We start from the raw sequence: 20,049 nt of genomic DNA, 5'->3' as shown, positions 1-20,049 counted from the left end.
AACCTGGCTTGGAAGCACCTTCCACTCACCCCATCTGCCTGACCCTGAAAATTCTCTGCTATCTCATCCTATGACCCAACTGGTGAATGAACAAAGACCCAACCTCTACTCTCAGGATTCCCAGGCCTAGTAGGATACCAGCACTTAGCAAATACTCACAAACTGTTTATACTATGACAATGCACGTGACAAACATGGCAGTAATTTCATCCACTGAAACGCCAGTGGACAACACTGAACAGGACAGAATGTGGAAGGAATGGAAGGCGAAGTAATTGAGAGGCGACCGCTTACTGGGCACGCTCTCTACTGGACTTATTTATTCATGGTAACGCTATGAGGTAAATCATATTGCCCTTATTTTACATGGGAGAAACCTGAATCTCAAGACACACCAAAGGACACACAGCTACCAACAATACTTGAGCCCAGGGCACCATCCACAGCCCTTACACACCAGAAGCTTCTAGTCTCCAGCACATCTGATATCACAGAACTAGTGACTTCCAGAGAGGACCAAAAACGCAGGGCTCACTCATCCAGTCCAACCCCAAATTACAGATGATGAAACCAAATTTCAAGGCAGGTACTCTATAGCCAAAGCCAGAGACAGTTAATTTAAAACAATTAAAAAGACAGTTAATTGAAAACAATTACTATGTTTCACATTCACAATTTGTCATATTTACCTTCTTTCCATTAAATCGACAAGCATATTTTACCGTTCATCAAAGTGTTTCGATATTCTTTGTTTAAGCTACTTGACCTTTATAAAAATAACATTTCCCATGCATGCAGAATTAAATCTTACATAACTAAACAAAGCTTTTTTTTTTTTTTTTTTTCCCCTCACAAAATACCAGTGACCTCTCTCTTAGAAAATAGGCCAACTATTGACTGAACCCCTAGCGGACAAAGCCTAACCGGACAGAGAAAGGCCTCCCACAATAATTAAAATATTAATTAAATACAAGAAAAGGGCAAAGACATGTGCTCTTTTGAAAATCGACAGCAAAAGCAAAATAAAATGAACCCTCTGTGAAAACCGCCAGTCATCTTGAAAAGCTTTCCCCAAATTCCAAATGGCTCCGTTATTAGTGATTCTTAATGCAGGATGTAGTCATTTAAGAATAAATCTTTAAGTAATTCAAAACAAGGACTCTCCAGTAAATAGTTGAAATTAAGGGGGGAGTTCAGGTCATCTGGTTTCCATTAGGATGATAAAATAGTTCACTCGAAACCTTTTACAAGATGCTTTCTTACTTGAGGTGTCTGCCCATCCCACTCCATCACTCGCCATTTGACACAACATAAAAGGCTTCAAAAGCCATGTTAGGCCTCTTAATCAAAAACTAATTGTAATAGATATTGGGGAGTGTTAACACGGTGACCGCTAGGTTGTAGCTGTGCTATGGCAGCGGCAGTGAACATTAAACACAACCCTGAGTTGATAGGGCTTATCTCAATTTCAGAGCTAAGTGCTAAGTACTACAGGCCACTATCTCCTTGCTATTGCTTTGTACCACTTTTGGAGTTAATTGCCCCATAAGGCTTCATCTTCTTAATGAAATTTATAGCATTGTCAAAGAACTTGGTAGATACGTCCGCTGCTTAGAAGATTTTACAGAAAACAGAGACATAAACAGAGGGGAAAAGAAAATATATACTTGGAGGCCTAATGCATCTGCAGCCTCCCCCGAACTGGTGCGGGAATCCCCAGCACAGGGGAGGCACGGACAACACATTAACTCTTTGAGGCCTGTAATGGAATAGTCACAGGATGTGCTCTGATGCAAAGTTAGCAGTTTGTATCACAGGGCCCACAGTAGGTGTTTGGTAACTACTTAATGATCAGCCTTACAAACCTGGAACTGGCAGGCATGCAACACATGGGAATCATGTGCCGTGTGGACCATGTGCCCAGACCGGGTCCTGGAGATGGCTGGCGCTCAGGAAAAGTTCCTGAATGATTGATGAGTGAATAAATGATCTTCCTCAGGATAGTTCTTTGTAATTTTTGGAGTGCTTTCATTTTTTTTTAAGATTTATTTATTTATGCACACAAGAGCTGGGGTACAGGCCAGAGATGGGGGGGGGGGTTAGAGGATTCATTCAGGGGAGCAGAACAGGCAGACTGACTGAAATACACTGCTGAGGGGAGAGCGGGAGAGACAGGAGAGGTCCGCTGTGCCATGTGTGTCTCTCTCTGGCCCGGGATGGAACTTGTGCTGCAGAGGCTGTGGATTGCTTCATAGTGCGGTGCTTAACCCCTTGCACCACAAGGGAGGCCCAGAGTGCTTTCATTCTTGAGCCCCACAACCATCCACTTGATGGACTAGGGTTTCATGAATGATTGAGTCAGGCCATGGACAGATGGGCACTGCGCGGCTCTCATTCTAGTCCTCTTGTCTTCAAATGGACAGGAGAGATTCTTGGTGAATACCGCCATCTAAATCTGATTTAGGAGTTAAATCTGATTTAAGTAAATCTGACTAAGGAGAGCTTTAAAAGTTAAAGATTTAATGTGGTTTGGGATCCTGGCTTGGATCCTGGGACAAAAAAAAAAAAAAATCTGGTAAAAGCTGATCAAGTCCGGGGCTTTCTTAATAGTGTTATTCTTTTTTTTTTTTTTTAATAGTGTTATTCTTAATTGTACTTAATTTCTTAGGTTCATGCTTATTGAATTGGTTCATGTTAGGACAATCTGAGTAGAGGGTATACAGGAATTCTCTGCACTGAATATTTCTTCAACTCTAAAATTCAAACTAAAAAGTTTTTTTTTAAAAACAACACATTATCAAGACAAAAAAAAAAAAACCGCATACAGCATGTAAGAACACATACCATGGAGCGAGAAATCATATTACCTTCATCTACTCACAAATGGTTTTCCTTATAAGTTCTCACCCCAACCTCTCCTTCCTCCAGCCCTCCCTTGCTCCCCACAACCTCACGTCTACCCTCACAAAACTGTTGAATCCCAGCTTTTATATCTGTTGCATTTTACATTAGATGCTTAACACGCAACAAATTCTTCCACTACACTTGGAACTCTCATAGGAAAAGAACTATGCCTTATTTATCCTCCCACTGTCAGAGCTGTTTGTTTGAAACTGTTGGAGCATAGATCCATGGGGAAAAAAAAAAAGTCTAGCAAAAATTGCCATGATCCCAAAGATGTCATTACACAAATTAAAAGGTTGCTTTGACTGCTTTAAAAGTGTTCAAAATAACAAAGGCCAATATTGGTGCAGAGTATGACTCAGAAGGTGCTGCTTTTCAAGGTGGTTCAGTAAATAAACTTCCTTCCATCTTGTTTTCTGTCATGGCCTAGGGTGGAGCTCCTGACAGCCAGTTCAAAGGCTCAACACCCCCCTGGCCATGCTTGAGCCTGTCTAAATCAGGAAGCAGGGAATAGAAGCCAGCAACTGCCTTTTGAGGGCACAACAGAAAAGTTTCACCAAATATTTCATTCTAAACAGAATTTAGTTCAATGGCTACCCCTACCCTCAAAGGCAGCTGGGAAATACAGTCAATGTAAAATGACTCTATAACCACCTAAAACAAAAGAAAATTACAGATTCAAGGTCCATTTTGAATCCGGGCCACATATATTTTATCTTCTAGAAAACTGCCTAAGATGTCGACTTTCCTCTTAGAGAAGTTACTTACAAAGTATTTTTATGACAGTTATTGAGATATCATTTACATACCATAAAGTCAGTGGTTTTCAGCATACTCACAGTGTTGTGCAACCATTACCAAGTCCAATGTCAGGATATTTTCATCACTCCTAAAAGAAACCCCACACCTTCTTACAGCCACTCCCACTTTTTTTAAAGATTTATTTATTTATTTATACAAGCACTGGGTACAGTGAGAAGCATGGGAGGGTGAGAGAATTCACCAGAGCCAGAGCGGGAAACAGAACACACAGACTGATGAAGTACACTGCTGAGGGGAGCAGCGGGCGCGTCAGGAGAAGTCTGCACGCTGTGTGGGACACTCGCCAGCAGCCAGGGATCGAACCAGCGCTGCAGAGGCTGCAGGCAGCCTCACAACCCAGCGCTCAACCACTGCACCACCAGGGGAGGCCCAGGCCACTCCCATTTTTTCTGTCTCATTCCCTGTCAACTACTACTTAGTCCTATTTCTATGAATTTGCCAGTTTAGATATTTCATAGAAACGGAATTACAGAATATATAGCATTTTGCATCTGGCTTCTTTCATTTAGCATGATATTTGCAGGGTTCATCTGTGCCATGGCACGTCTTAATACTTCATTCCTTTTTATGACCAAATAATATCCTTTATATGGATATACCACATTTGTTTATCCAATCATCAGGTGATGGGCATCTGGCTTGCTTTCACTTTTCAGTTATTAGGAAATGCTGCTAAGAACATTCCTGAAGAAGTTTTTGTGTCCACATATGTTTTCAATTCTCCTGGGTCTGTACCTAAGTGGAATTGCTCAGTCGTATGATAACTCTGTATTTAACATTTTGAGAAACTGCCAAACTCTTTCCAAATCTCTGTACTATTTTACAATCTTACTAACAACGCATGAGGGTTCCAATTTCTCTACAGTCTCATCAACACTTGTCAGTGTCTTAAGAAAAAATCCTAGTGGGTGTGAAGTAAAATCTCATTGTGATTTGGATTTGTATTTCCCTGGACTAATGATATTGATGATCTTTGCACCAGTTTATGGCCATCTGTAAATCTTCAGAGAGTCTTCCTTAGAGAAATGTCTATTCAAATCCTTTGCCCATTTTTGATTGATTTTTTTCTTCAGTTGGAAGAATATTTTGTATACTCTGAAAATCAGACCCTCTATATGATTTGAAGATAGTGTTCTCCCATTCTGTGGGTTCTGCTTTCACTTTGGTCATGATGGTTTTTGAAAGCTATTTTTCTAATAAGTCTCAGTTTATTTTTTATTCTTTTGTTGCTTCAATTTTTAGTGTCATAGCTGCAAGACCATTGCCTAACTCAGTTTTGTAGTTTTCTCTTTTATCTTCCGGTGTCTGGTACATTTTTAGTAAGGTGGGGGGTCCAATTTCATTCCTTTGCAGTATCTCAATATCATTTTTTTTTAAGATTTATTTATTTATTTATTTATTTATTTATTTATTTATTTATTTATACAAGCACTGGTACAGTCAGAAGCGCGGGAGGGTGAGAGATTTCACCAGAGCCAGAGCAGGTTGCAGAACAGGCAGAAGGACCGAAGTTCACTGCTGAGGGGAGCAACGTGCGGCAGGAGAGGTCTGCGCACCATTTGGGACCCTCCTCTGGTGGCCGGGGAGCAGCCGGAGATCGAACCGGCGCTGCAGAGGCTGCGGGCAGCTTCGCAACCCAGCGCTCAACCTCTGCACCACCAGGGAGGCCCTCTTATGTCTTTTTTGTTCCACTATTCTTCCATAACTGTTTTCTTTTATGTTGATTAGATATCTTATAGTATCCTATTTTAGTGTCCTTGCTGTCATTTTACAATTGTTTTTCATTTTCTTTGTGATTGCAGTGGGTATTATGATCAACATCCTAATTTAAAACAGCTCAGTTTGGGTTAAGACCAACTTAATATCTTCTTTTTTTAAGATTTATTTATTTATGCATATAAGAACTGGGGTGCAGGCCAGAGGTGCAGGGGCTGAGAAGATTCACCAGAGACAGAGTGGGGAGCAGAACAGACAGACTGACTGAAATACACTGCTGAGGGGAGCAGTGGGCGAGTCAGGAGAGGTCTGCTGCACCGTGTGGGTATCTCCCTGGCTGAGGGATCAAACTCGTGCTGTAGTGGCTGAGGATAGCTTCACAGGTTGCGATTTAACCCCTTGCAACACCAGGGAGGACCAATGCCAACTTAATTTCAACAATATACCTAAACTTTGCTCTGATACACCTCCATTCCCGTTTCCTTCCCCTCCTCTGGTCAATTACTGTCATACAACTGAGGTGTTTATGCATTATAAACTCATCAATACAGCAAAAAAATTGTAAGTAAAAATACATTTCTTTTATATTTATCAATGTAGTTACATTTACCGGTGGTTGTCTGGCATCATTTCACTTCAGCCTGAAAAACTCCTTTCAGTATTTCTTGTAGGGCAGGTGTGCTAGTCACAGTCTCTCAGTTTTTGTTTATCTGGGAATATTTTTATTATGTATCTAGGTGCAAATCACTTTTAATTTGTCCTACATGGTGTTTGTTGAGATTCTGGAATGTGCAGATTAATGCTTTTTATTAAAGTTGGAAGGGTAGTAGACATATTTCCTCAAATGTTCTTTCAGTCCCTTTCTTCTTTTCTTCTGTGACATCTATTATGTTATTTTGGTGCACTGGATAGTACTGCATAGGTCTCTGATGCTCTTTTCATTTTTTTTTTAAGTTTTATTTATTCATGCATACAAGAACCAGGGCACTGGCCAGATGTGCGGGAAGGCGAGAGGATTTACCAGAGACAGAGCGGAGAGCAGAACAGGCAGATCCACTGAAATACACTGCTGAGGGGAGCAGCAGGTAGACGGGAAAGGTCTGCTGCACTATGTGGGAATCTCCCTGGCCAGGCGGGAATCGAACCCACGCTCCAGAGGCTGCGGACAGCTTCACAGCACTGCACTCAACTGCCTGCACCACCAGGGAGCCCTCTTTTCATTTTTATTCATTCACTTCTCTTTCTGTTTCTCAGACTGGAGAATCACCATTGAACTATCTTAAGTATCACTCATTCTTGTCTCTATCATTTCAAACTTGTTGCTGTGCCCCTTTAGTGAGTTTTTGTACTTTTATATTCAAGAATTCTATTCATTCTTCTTTATAATATCTATCTCTATTGATATTCTTTACTTGATGAAACATTATGCTCACACTTTCCTTAATTATTTAAATATGTTTTTCTTAAGTCTTTCAAGTCTTTGTCTAGTAAGTCCAACTATGGGCTACTTTGGGACAGTTTCTCTTCACCACTTTTTCCTAAGTGTGGGTCACACTTTCCTTTCTTTTTAAAAATTAGACAGTTTTTAAAATTATATGATATTATACTTAAGATAATCTTCCACCACCCAGAGGTTGTTATTGGTGGTGATTTCTGTTGTTGTTGTTACTGATTATCTGTCTAGTGAAGTTCTTGAAAGCTAATTATGTAAAGTCTGTAGACTTATCTTGTACAGCCACTGATGTTTCTGTTCAGATATTTATGCCCTAAATCACTTGAATTCTTTGACAAAGATTCCCTTAAATCATTTGAATCAAAAAAATCATGCAATATTTTGCAAGAAGTTCTGAAAGGGGAGGATCTTTCAATGCAGCTAAGAACTCCAACCTAGCTTTCACTTTCTGCTTACACAGATTCTCAAAGTCATTCGGTGATAAAAGATAAAAGAGTAGAGACTTCTTCAGGTCTTTCCTGGCTATATCCATAGCTCTGTACTTTCATATGGGTTTTTAGGTTTCCAGAAATATATGGAATTCTAAATACCTCTATAGAAATTTCATTCTCCAATTTTTCCTTTCTAATGTCTCTTGGTAACCCCTACTGTTATCAGTAACCCAGAGAGCTGCTATATTAACTCAGTTTAGCTGCTATTAAAATGATGTCACTAATTGTTTTTAATAAACACCCTGGAAAAGCTATTTGTATAGTATGATTGTTTAGGTTAGGTCAAATAAAGACAGACTGTGGGACCAAGGAGTGATACTTTCTCAGGATAATCCTTTGAGGAGCTTCAAAACCATTCTTCCTCCTTCATTGGCTTCCGAGTTACTTGTTTATACAGCTACCATATTTATGAAGCTGTTGTATTTCAAAAACACTACAGAATAGGGAGGGTGGGATTGGACTAGGGAAGTGACTATGCCACAACATTTGTTATTCTTACCATTGTTTATCTATTCAGTGCTTGAATAAAACCTTTTCAGATCACTGTAGAACTCTGGATAATTTCTAGGGTTCTGAAAAATGTGGATTTTGAGATTCTTGCCAGTGTTCTAATTGCTTGTAGAGGAGTAAATTCTTTATGTCCTTACTTTATCATTCCATAATTGCTTTCTAACATGTTTGTAGTTTAATTTAAATAAACTGATACCTTTAAAAATAAGTTGGTTTTCAACTGGGAGAACATTTTTGCACCCAACACTAATGATAAAGGACTGATCACAAAAATCTGCAAAGAGCTGATGAGACTCAACAACAACAAAGAAAATAATCCAGTCAAAAAATGGGCAGAAGAGCTTAAAAGAAACTTCTCTGAAGAGGAAATGCAAATGGCCAACAGGCATATGAAAAAATGTTCAACATCACTTGTCATCAGGGAAATGCAAATCAAAACTACCATGAGATACCATCTTACACCAGTGAGAATGGCACATATTAAAAAAACTAGCAACAACAAATGCTGGCGAGGGTGTGGAGAAAAAGGAACTCTTCGGGCCTCCCCGGTGGCGCAGCGGTTGAGCGCTGGGTTGCGAAGCTGCCCGCGGCCTCTGCGGCGCCGGTTCGATCCCCGGCTGCTCCCCGGCCACCAGAGGAGGGTCCCACATGGCGTGCAGACCTCTCCTGCCGCCCGCTGCTCCCCTCAGCAGTGTACTTCGGTCCTTCTGCCTGCTCTGCTCCCCGCTCTGGCTCTGGTGAATTCTCTCACCCTCCCGCGCTTCTGACTGTACCCAGTGCATGTATAAACAAAACAAACAAACCAGCAAACAAATAAATAAAAGCATGCCTCTATAAAAAAAAAAAAATTTAAAAAAAAAAAATTTAAAAAAAAAAAGGAACTCTTCTGCACTGTTGGTGGGAGTGCAAACTGGTCCAACCACTGTGGAAAGCTGTGTGGAGATTTCTGGACCTACTAAACATAGAGCTTCCATATGATCCAGCAATTCCACTCCTAGGTATTTACCCAAAGGACACAGAAACATCAATTCCAAAGAACACCTGCACCCCTATGTTTATAGCAGCACTGTTTACAATAGCTAAGCTTTGGAAACAACCCAAATGCCCAAAAATAGATGACTGGATCAAGAAGATGTGGTCCATATATACCATGGAATATTACTCAGCATTCAAAAAAGATAAACACATGCAATTTGCAGCAACATGGATGGCGCTGGAAGGGATCATGCTCAGCGAAATAAGCCAAAAAGAAAAAGAAAAATACCGGATGGTCTCACTCATAGCAGGAATCTAGAAAACTTAAATAAGGGACCAGGAAAATGAATAACTATAAGATAGTGAAAATCAAAATCAACAAAAAACTATGAACCAGAGACACTTTTAGGGGGGCGGGAGGGGAGGGATTGGGGTCAGAATGGGGGGGCTGCAATTGTATGGGGAATGTAACAATAAAATTTATTAAAAAAAATAAAATAAAAATAAAAATAAAAATAAGTTGGTTTTAAATACAACTATGGCAAGTGGTAGTCCAAAGTTGTTAGCCAAACCCAGAAAAATCACTTAAAATTACACTGTCTACCAAATCCTCCAAATCCTCCTGATCCTTCAAATATTTGAATTTCAGAAGAAACTTAGGGATTTCATACTACATGCAAGTATCTATGTTAATTGTAATGAAAAAATCTAAAGACATAGTCCACAAGGTCTGTTCTGAAAAGACTTAAGGGATAAACATAGACCAGAAGCTAAACAATAAGACAAAGATATATGGCTCCCATTTGTCCACAGGCAACGCTAGCCCAGAGAGAAATAGTATCTGGTAAAACCAAGATATATTTTCTTCTTTGTCTACTTCCTCCTTGTGATTTGCAAAAACTACAAACCTCACCATCGTAGTCCTTCATATTCTCCCCAAGGAATGCTAGGTTCTTTAGCAGGTACCCTTCCTTTTAAAGACCAGGGGACTCCCTGGTGGCGCAAGGGGTTGAGTACAGCACTTTGAGGCTGTTCGCAGCCTCTGCAGCATGAGTTTGATCCCCAGCTGGCCAGGGAGCTGCCCACATGGTGCAGTGGACCTCTCTTGCCTCACCTGCTGCTCCCCTCAGCAGTATATTTCAGTCTGCCTCTTCTGTTCCCCACTCTGTCTCTGGTGAGTCCTCTCACCCTCTCACACTCCCCACCCCCGCATGCCTCTGCTCTGTAGCCCAGTTCTAAAAAAAAATTAAAATAAATAAAATAAATAAAGACCGCTTAACCCAGAAGCTATCAGGTCTAAAATGCATAAAGAATAACATCCAAGCTAGTCCTGTTTAGTGGAGATTTAATTGGTTATATGGGAAAAGCTTGGGTTCCATGGAATAAAGGGTCTATTTTCATCTCCCCTCCAAGCAGGAAGTGGTTTTTCCTCCCAAAAGTAGTTCAAATTCACTTTTTCATCCAAATAGTATGGGCTTTGAACTCAGGCAGAACAAGATTTTATCCCAAATCTGTACTTACTAGCTTAAGACTTTGGGCAATATTCATCACTTTATGAAGACCTATAAAAATGGGAATTATAATGCCTAACACTTGGACTGTGAGAATGAAATAAGATAAAATATTGACATTGTCTGGCCTACAGAAAACACTCCATAAATGTTTATCCACGTTCTCAAAGCCAAATCCCTTTTTGGAACATCTCCAGGCAGGGACAAGCTCCATCCTGATGGCGCCACAGATGTGTGAAGACAATTCTTTCGCATCATTCTTAACTCAATTCAAATGTCACTTCTCAGGGAGGCCTTCCCTGTCTGTCCATCCAAAAGAAATTCCCCCTTAGTCAATCTATTTCAAGGGCAGCCAAGCATCCCAGTTGGCCTGGAACTGAGGTCTTTTCTGGGAGGCAATATTTTCTTAAGTAAAACTGAGACTGTCCCTACCAAACCTAGAAAAGTTGGTGACCCTACCAGTCATCCAGTGTGGCTACTGTCATTCTTGTTTCTCATACTCTTTGCCACTGGTCGATATTATACACTCGTTGGTTTTCTCTTTACCTCCAAACTACAATGGAAGCTCCTGGCAGGCAGGGACAAGATTTTGTCTGCATGGTTCAAGGTTGTATTTGGAAACCCAGATCACTGCTTGACACACAGCAGGCCCTAGAAAGCTACCTGTTGAAAGGTGGTGGGAGTTGTTAATGAATTGACTGACTCATTTTTTTAAATGTTCGCCTGTCTATTCTCCAAGTTTAGCAACATAAATGTTTAAGGAAACAAAGTTTTGCGTGACCCCACAATCCATTTTTAAATAGCATTTTGTACGGTTATGATGACTGAGTTGTAGGGACTTGAACCTCAGTGGCAGTGAGAACTTCAGACAGCTGTGTTCCTTTTCTTCTGATCCCAAACAATATAATTAAAAAGGATTCACTGAAATATAGACGTTTCTACCATTTACCCTGGAATGTTGGCTCTGCCCAACATACCCCAGTCTGTAAATACAAGATTAGTGTCTGAGAAGGGAAAGCTTTCTTTCTATAAAAACTGCATTCAGAAGGAAAGCCCCACCTCTTTTTCCCTTCTAGAAGAAGCTGCATTTCTTGCAAGGCTCATAATTGCTTTCACCATTCCACAAGGTGATAAGAGCAACGAATGTTAACACACAATGCGAGACCACATCTTCAGATTCTAAACTGAGGCAGAAAAAGAGGATGCCCTTCCCCTACTATCAGTTTACTATATAAATGAGAAGACATAAAGTAGTTTTAGATTTAATTAAAGTAATTGACTGAATTGCATTTTGTAGCTGTGATTGTCATTAACATTCTTGACCTCTCTGTCACATAGATGTGCCAGAGAATTTTTCCAATGGATATTTATTATGAATATTATCATCAATAAGCACCATCAACATATTAAAATTAATTTTAACTTCTTTATGGAAGGCTGGAAGTGCAACCAGCTGCTGAAAAGCAGCCGTTCTAAATCATTTTTTATCGATTCAACATGGTTAAACCTCAAGCACACTAATAGGGGATTTTATGTGTGTGTAGACAAGTTTCTCTCTATACATAATATTTAATTTTATTTTATATCTAACTATGGTTACATTAATCACAGAACAGTATTTTCCAGAGCCCTAGGATTCACTTGCTATTTTGAGCGCTGACCCAGCAGTCCTGGGGACGACCGTTTCCTGTCCGTGCTCCCATTCAGCAACACACGGACATTTGGTCTTATTTTGGCTGCCTGCAAAGAGCTTAATAAAAGACAGGCTTTGGGGCATCAAAAGAACTTAGTCCACAGGTGTTCTGAACTGGGCTAACTTGTATGTAAAACAAACAATTAAGCTCTGGAATTTGAGACTCCAAATTGTATCACTTGAGCACCTGTCCTGAAGGCAGGAAAACTCCTTTCATTACATTACCCCCGGCATGCCTGCTTCGGCTGTGTAGGGTTACAGCAGCTCCTGCTCCAGCGGCTGAGATGTCGCTGCTCCTATGAACGCTGCCAAGGCCTCCAAGCTGAAGTCTTCAGACTGTCTTCTCTCTCTCTTCAGCCCTGTGTGCCAGCCCAAGCTCCTCAGATCTCTCTCGATGTGCATCACTTACTGAGCACTGCTATGAACCAGCACATAGATGTTACATGCAACCTTATTTTCAATCCCTCCTAACAACACTGCAAGGCTTAGAAAGTCTGAGTAATGTGCCCATGGTCACGCAAGTTTAAGTGCTGGAATCAGGATTCAAAGCCAGGCTGCTTGGACTCCAGCTGCTTGGCCCTGTCCTGACACCTTGTTATCTCCTGTAGCCTTGGGGTTCTTACAATCTCCAGGGTGCCCTCCACCCTTCTCACTGGCTCTTCCTGGAGGGCTTATTCCTCCAGCTTCCTGGGCTTTAATCTCAGCCCCCTTCCCTCCTTTCTCAGTAGTTTCCTAATAGATTCCATCCACCCAAGGATGGCCTCCATCTCCAGCCACCATCACCAACTTAAACCTCTTCTCCTCTGTTGCAATCCAGGTCTGGAAATTCAAATTGCTGCCCCCACTCCTGCTGGAGGGAGGGGGTCTCAAGGGCTCTTCTAGAACCCACCTAAGTGAGCTTCAACTGTGTTCCTTCTCTAGGTGACCGAGCTGGCCGAGGACAGAGGGCCGAGGACACCACCCCTGGGTTGGACCTCCTGGGCTCCACCTTCATCCTTGCTTGTTTCCTGCTCATGCCACAGCTTAGTGACTCTGCCCCTAAGGCCTTTCCTCTTTCCCATCAGCCCCAACAGCAGGATCTAGTGATTCTGGCAGTTTGACCTCTCAGGGGCTATTTGTATGGAGCTGTCACGACTGGGGAGCAGGGGGTGGTGTGCTGTGACATCCAGTAGGTAGATGCCAAGGAGACGTGACCAGGGCAACCCTCAACAACAGCCCAAATGTCAGTCTAAAATGTCACCAGTTCCCCAGGCTGAGGCAACTGGTCTGGTCTGCCCTCTCTTGCCTGTGCTTCTGTCATGATGTCAAGCAGCTCTCCATGCCACCCACCCTGGCCCCCTCCTTTACTGCACATCCCCAAGAGGACCCTTGAAAACAGCAGCACAGTCCTCGCCTTAAAACCCACCCATGGCTTCTTACTTCCTTTACAGACAAAAACGCACATGCGTGGACTTGGCCAGAAAGTCCAGTGTGTCTCCTTCCCCTGCTTCAAGCCCTTCCTTCCCTCAGCCGATGAGGGGACTTGGTTCTTTTCCGACTCAGCGGTCCTTCACCCGAGTACTTCTCCCATTTCCTCGGCTCGGATGCCATTTTCACACAGAGGACCCCCTGCCACCCACCACCCCCATCCCTGGCTCCTGCTTTGCCTTCCCCACAACAGCACGAATATATCCCTTCATTTGCTTGTTTGCTTTCTGTCTTTTCAGAAGACAGAAATTCAGAATTCAGAATTCAGAAATACAGAATTCAGTCTCTATAATCGGGACGTCTGTGTTAAGTTTACTATCGAATGACAACTGCCTGCGACTGTGCCCACGCTTAGTAGAGACTCAACAAATATTCAGTGAATGAATAGACATGGCGTCAGTTTGCTGCACCATCATATGACAATGACATGTCAAGAGTCAAGTAAACCCCAACCTCAGACACCACTAGAGGCCCGATAGTGCCCACGCCATGACTTTCAGCACCACATCCCCAGTGTCCAGGCCACACAGACCAGGAAGGCAGGTCAGTCACAACAGGAGCCGAACGCTGCTGCACACATGGCTCAGCATTCACACTCAGCCAGAAACCCGATGCACTGGACTAGTTTCTTGTTTGTCAGTGGGATTTACCAGTAAAATCTGGGTGCACCAGAAAATCCAGGGATTAAAATCCCCAAATCCATGCTTCTCTGAGAGGCAGACCATTCCTGGCTACACAATGCATACATCTCATGCACCTTTCTCTGCTTTCACAAAGATAAGCAGCAGCAACTTTGGATGCCAAAATGTCAAAATATTCAGAAATTCTGAGGTCCTGGAAGATCGCACATGCAGTCACCATAACACAACAGAGATTCTAGGGCCTCCCTATTGGCACAGGGGTGAAAGTCTCACCACTATCAAGTTATCACCAGCCACTGCAGCATGAGTTCGATCCCTGGTCAGGGAGCTGACCCACATGGTGCAGCAGACCTCTCCTGACTCGCCCACTACTCCCCTCAGCAGTGTATTTCTGTCAATCTGCCTGTTCTGTTCCCTACTCTGTCTCTGGTGAACCCTCTCACTCCCTGTACCTCTGTCCTACACTCCAGTTCTTGTATGCATAAATAAATCTTCAAAAAAATATGATATGCCCCCAGACCTACAAAGGCCCTGTAGGACTTGATTCTTGCTCCCACAACCCCCACACTTCACCTGCCCTTTGTCACAGTGCTGGTACGATAGCAGGTACATTTCCTCCTCAGATGCTTCATTTGACTGTAAGCATCTAGGGGTCAGGGACATGCCTCTTTTTTGCTTATCTCAGCCATCTGCAAGTGGGAAGTTCCATAAATATTGTTGTCATCACTGAATGGCAGTTTATCCACTGGAACAGATGTGGTGTGTTTGGGAATGTTTTCTAACAGATTCATCCCAACATCAGCCCAATCCCCAATATCGAGATTAACACATCGCACACTAAAACCTTTTGAGTGTGTATATAATCCTTTCTGCCTGGCTATGGCTCACAGGAACTCTCAAGTTTTCTGTGAGTCAGAGCCTCTAGCTGGCAAGAACCCCATTTGTCAGTTCTCAGCAGGCAGACACCCCAGTACCGCCATCCCTGACTGCTTTAGCCTTTGTCCTGTTCATAGATCTCCCCACCCATGGGAGCTTCAAGGAGCACCCTCCTCACCTTTGGCATCTCGATTTGCCTTTCTGACTGCTAACACCTGTCAAATGATGAAACAGATTTAGTCCATTTTGACTCTGAATTCTTGATTCTCCTGGCCAAAATTTCAGATTGAATTTAATCAGGAAGGTCAGAGCAAATCCCTGTTCCCACTGCAGACTCTGGAGAACTGAGTCCTTCCCATTGAATTGCTTCCACAGTGTTTTTACAAAAGAATATTCAAGATTCTCAAAACCTTCCATGCTTTGAGTATCTCAACCTTCACAATCTGTCTAATGAATTTCCAGTTCTGCTACCTTGAGTTCTAATATGATTTTGGTTTTTGCTGCTGTTTCCCATTGTCCGACTCTTTTACCACCTTATACTGTTATCTCATTTGGCTTGCTTCTTCCTCAGGACAGGCAATTAGATGTTTCAAACTGAGTAGGACTCTAAGATATTGATTTGAATGTTAAGGGGTAGAAACCAATGTACCCTTTGAGCCTACTTTTGGAAGGGATTTCTCCCTCATTAAAAAATGCAAAAGAAAATTCCAGATAAGCCCAGTTATATAAGATTTTAAAGGCAGAGCTGACCACCATGCTGGCCCTGGAAATACTGTTACACTTCCAGAGGGCAAAGCCCCGTGATGGCCCAGCCCGCTAATGGTGAGACAACATTCCTCAGTAACTCCAAGCCAGGGCTAGCTAAGTCAAGAATGGGAAGAGATTGTAGCTGAACAACCAGCAGAGCCATTCTTAGGCTTGGCTAATGGCGCTTTGTCATGAAGACAGTCTAAAGTGAAGGACCCAGTCAGTCACCCTCTGCTTTCCCTCTATTTCCAGAAACACCCAGAATGTTGTCTGGGTGGCCCAGAGGTAAAAGTGCCACTCATTTATGTATGCCGCCCAATGGTAGCCAGTCAACACGAGCACATACCTTTGGACTTTGCCCAGATAAGTTATATTTGATCTTGTGACCTAAAGGTGAATTGTAGGTTATACTTAATTACACTCGTGAGCCGAGTGTAAGTCAGCAACAGACCTTTTGATTTCACTCCCAAATACCGTGAAGCCCCTTAAGGGAGTCCACTGATTATACTGCAGAGGTTTGTATGAACCAAGTACGGTAAATAATTAGACTCTATTTTTAATTAATATTGGAGTGCCTTCTAGCACAATGATATTTAAGATTAGGATGGTACTGGAGTAACAGTAATGTGGAGAAAGTCTTGTTCTTAACAAAGTCAGAAAGCACAATGAAAGTCTTGTCCGATGGACACAGCACCCTGCCATTCTGGCCGGCTCGTGTCAGAAGTTGCTAGAGCGGTTAAAGGAAGTTTTCAATTTAGCAAATGCTCTCTTTGCCGAGGTGAATGTTGGTCTTTATTACCAAAAATAAATCCAGAGAAAATGAAGGCAGGTACTGTACATTTCTAGTTGGCATAGCGGCAAAACTTTTCTTGATCCTGTGAGCTTTATGGGAATAATAACAATTAACTCAGATTTCATAATGGCACCATTTCAATTTCTGTTCATTAAGCTTCATAAAAACATAAACTCATGAAAAGCCAGTTCAATTAAAGCATGAACTTTTCATTATTTTTAACACATTTTACCTATTTTTAATTGATGGAAGTGTTATGTATTTTGCCAGCCCAGGAATTTTTCACACTTCTTTAATTCAAGCCAGCTTGATTTTTGCAATTCAAATAGACGGGTTGTTATTGGGTATTAACTGGAAATCAAATAAAATAATAGTAAAAATTATTAAATAGATCACAATGCATACATTATTTCCTACCTAAACTTATTTTATACATTCAAAATAAAGTTTTGTTTAACCCTGGCTTATCCTCAACAGCTCCTTAATGAAGAAGATATTAAATGGCATTCTACAAATAATATATCACAAATGAGAAAATTCAAGGTTTAAATAGTTGCATAAGCTATTCAAGGTCATTGAGCAAATGGAAGGACAGGATCCTTACACATGTAATCTCGCCGATTTCAAAATCTGCTGTAAGTGTTAAGATAATTATTCCTGGAGCAAGAATTGGGTCTTTTTCTTTTTTTCTTTCATTTATTGGTTTACTTATTTACTTGTTTATTTTGTTTGCTTGTTTTTCCCATGCACAATTGCTGTGCTAGTCATATATCAATATCTCAGTATGTATCTAGCTAGAATAATCTATATTCATCTTTATATTAAACCAAGCTCTCTACAACCTGCATTTCTATACATCTCTGGTCAAGCAACACAGTGCTAATTAGGATGACCCCTAAGACACTGCTAGACAATAAAGCGTCTCCTGAAGCATCACCGAAGGATAAAAATAAACTCCTGGATGTCTTCAGCTGCAGATTTGTCTCCAGCTCTTGGCTGAGTTGATCAGTTCTATTTATAGGTCTTATAGGCACTTTGGTATAAAACATCCCAAATCAAATTAACGTTATCATCTTCTACCTAACATTTCTCTTCACTGTTCAAGCTTCTCAGCTAAAATCTAGAGAGTCGCTCTCAGATCTCTCTTCTCATTCACCCTCTTTATGGACATAACGTTTCCATTGCTCCAAACGTATCAATTTGGTCCCCTTCTGTCCATCTTCATCACCTTCATTCTCAGATTTTAACTATCTGGTGACAAGTGGCCTCATGTCCAGTTTCTCACCCCTGTGCCCCTGGTTTCTTTCTGAAATAGAAACATCCACTTACTGAAGATGGCTGATAGCTGCCCCTACGCTCAAGCAGATTTTGCACTGGGGGAGCCATGGAATTCAGTGAGCACTGGGCAAAGGACAAGACAAATTGGTGCATGGAAGGTTCTTGGTTTACAACATGCAGGAGTACTCCATAGGCTCTGAGAAGTCCTGCAGAAGCTGTCCAGGGAACTGGGCCCCAGTCAATGCTCCCCACATTTTGTTTGTCTTTAAAAGAAAACTGATGGGACCTCCCTTGTGGCACAGGGGTTAGGGACAGTGCTGTCAAGCTATCGCCAGCCTCTGCAGCACAAGTTCGATCCCCGGCCAGCCAGGGAGTAACACACATGGCACAGTAGACCTCTCCTGTCTCACCCACTGCTCCCCTCAATAGTGTATTTCAGTGGATGCACCTGTTCTGCTCACCACTCTCTCTGGTGAATCCTTTCACCCCCCCCACACCTCTGGCTTACACCCCAGTTCTTGTATGTATAAATAAATACATCTTTAAAAAAATAAAGAAAACTGTTTTCCCAGAAAGCACCAATTAACATCTCAAGGAAGTGGTGTTCTTCTGAGTGTTGTTTCAGAAAATACCGTTGTAGCAGATAAATCAACTGCAGCGCCATTATGGTGCACTCCATGAAACACCACCTTCCTATACCAGTTACACCAAGTTTACGGTGATTTCCAAGGCGGTAACTTACTCTTATTTTAGCAAGGGAAACTTGAGGGACCTTCAAAAATGGAATGTGTTTTCTCCCACTTTTCAATCTGAAGAACTCATGCTAGTAACTTCAAGTCCCAGTTCTAATGCCTGTGCCTCTCTCAAGCCTTCCTTGTGCCCCTGGTGTTTGTTCTAGATGCACCATCCTTCCAATGAATGCTGCACCCATGTGTTCAAGGCTGCACCTTTCCTACAAGATCATTGTGCCTTTGGTCTTTCTATCTGGAGTGCCTAACCCAATTCCCAACCGATAGCTAACACTCAGCAAACATTGACGGAAGGCATATTTAGTCACATTGTAATTCAATCCCTTCCAGCTAGCAGGTGTCAATACTTCTGTATTACAACACTTATTGAGACAAGGAAAGTGACTTTAAGGACCACACAACCCATCCCTCATTGCAGTAAGAGAGAGAGTTATTTTTTTTTTTTTTTGCATTTTCAAAACCGTGTCATTAATTTATTTTTTTTATTTTAATTTTTTTAAAGATTTATTTATTTATTTATACAAGCACTGGGTGCAGTCAGAAGTGCGGGAGGGTGAGAGAACTCACCAGAGCCAGAGGGGAGAACAGAACAGGCAGACTGATGAAACACACTGCTGAAGGGAGCAGCGGGCAAGACAGGAGAGGTCTGTGGATCCATGTGGGACCCTCGCCGGTGGCCGGGGATCAAACCGGCACTGCAGAGGCTGTGGGCAGCTTCGCAGCCCAGCAAGAGAGAGAGAGAGTTTTTCCAAGAGGAGCCGTACATGTGACCCTGACTTGCTGCAGACTCGTTGTGTCTCCCCTCCCTCATCTCCATGAGCATCTCCCCTCTGGACCTCACAAGGAGGTAACCGTCTGCCCCAGGAAAGAAAGAGAGAGTGTTTTTCAGCCGGAGACCAGTGAATCAGTGGAGGCAGACACTTAGCGACTCTACTCACCACCCAGAGCTTTACAGAGCCAGCAACTCCAAGGGTTACGGGGAATCCTCCCTAATCACTAGCAGGACAGGGCCGCTGAAAAACAGCCTCGCTCTCCAGAGCTCTAAAGAAGCTAATTTGCAAAGAGTTGCCTCAAATCCTGTTTAATGATGAGGGGGATCTGCAAAGGACGTTGCCACTTCCCAGCTGGGCAAGTCATCTCACCTTCCCGCCTTCCCTTTTCCTCACCTGTAGGACAAAGATGAAGGAGGCAGCATTTGAGGACATGTCTCACCTTGCTTGGCGCATAGCAGGCAATCCCTAAGAGCGTGTTGCATTTGATTTGGCTTTCTCCTAAAGCTTACAGTTTATAAAAATAAAAAGTGGAGCCACTTACATGAAATGAATAACCAACTCGAAAATTGGTCACTCGATCTCTTTTGGGCAAATCTACTTGTCTCTGTCATTTTTTCCCTGTTAAAATTAAGACAAATTCTTTCAAAAGC

This window comes from Talpa europaea (assembly GCF_964194135.1).
Source record: "Talpa europaea genome assembly, chromosome: 14".
NCBI lineage: Eukaryota > Metazoa > Chordata > Mammalia > Eulipotyphla > Talpidae > Talpa > Talpa europaea.
This window is presented reverse-complemented; position numbering follows the sequence as displayed.